Below are 1,021 nucleotides of genomic sequence, written 5' to 3'. Positions count from 1 at the left end.
TTTTGTTCTCTCACAGTTTGGAGCCTTTAAGTCCACGTTCAAAGTGCTAGGCTCTAGGGGCTGGGTAAAAGCTCCTCAGTCTTGGGGTCCAGGTCTGCCTCCTAATCCCAGCCCACTAGAGCTAGAGGCATTTCTTCACTCAGATAGCTGCTAGTTACTGAGGCTGAAATATCCAAGGTGGACAAATAAAATGGCACAGTCCTGATGTTACCAAACCACACGGCAGGCCATTAATTCAAGTCCATTGAAAATCCCAAGGTCGGCAGAGCATGGCAGGCTGCTGAACAACGACATGGCTACATGCAGGGTCCAAGTGTGCCATAAGCTAGAGACCATGCTTCTGCTTATATACAGGAAGCAGACCACATTCTCTAAGGCAGCTACTCAGCTGCTTACAGTAGATTCCACCATGGAGTTGATTACCAGTCTCATCATGGGGAATACTACATCCAGCTGCCCAGCTACTCAACCAGGCCCAGCCAAGCTGACACACAAACTGAACTACCACTGGGACCTCCATTTGTTGATGTTCCATGACTCAAAACAGGAAGATACAGCTGTAAACATCCATTAATAATCAGAACATGAAATGTACCAAGTATGAATCTAGGAAAATTGGAAGTTGTCAAAAATGAAATGGAATGCATAAAGATTGATGTCCTAGGCATGAGTGTGCTGAAATGGACTTGTTTTGGCCATTTTGAATCGTATGATCTACTATACTGGGAATGACAAATTGAAGAGGAATGGCATGGCATTCATCATCACAAAGAATGTTTCAAGGTCTATCCTGAAGTACAATGTTGTCAGTGATAGAATAATATTCATACTCCTACAAGGAAGGCCAGTGATACTACTATTATTCAAATTTACACACCAATTACCAAAGCCAAAGATGAGGAAATTGAAGATTTCTACAACTTCTGCGGGAGCTCTGGTAGCATAGTGGCTAAGACACTTGCCTGCTAACCAGATGGCTGGCGGTTCAAACCCACCAGCCACTCCTTGGAAGGAAGGTTGG

The sequence above is a fragment of the Orycteropus afer genome, unplaced genomic scaffold (assembly GCF_000298275.1).
Source record: "Orycteropus afer afer isolate SDZICR_OR568_19922 unplaced genomic scaffold, OryAfe1.0 scaffold00172, whole genome shotgun sequence".
In the NCBI taxonomy this organism is placed as follows: domain Eukaryota; kingdom Metazoa; phylum Chordata; class Mammalia; order Tubulidentata; family Orycteropodidae; genus Orycteropus; species Orycteropus afer.
This window is presented reverse-complemented; position numbering follows the sequence as displayed.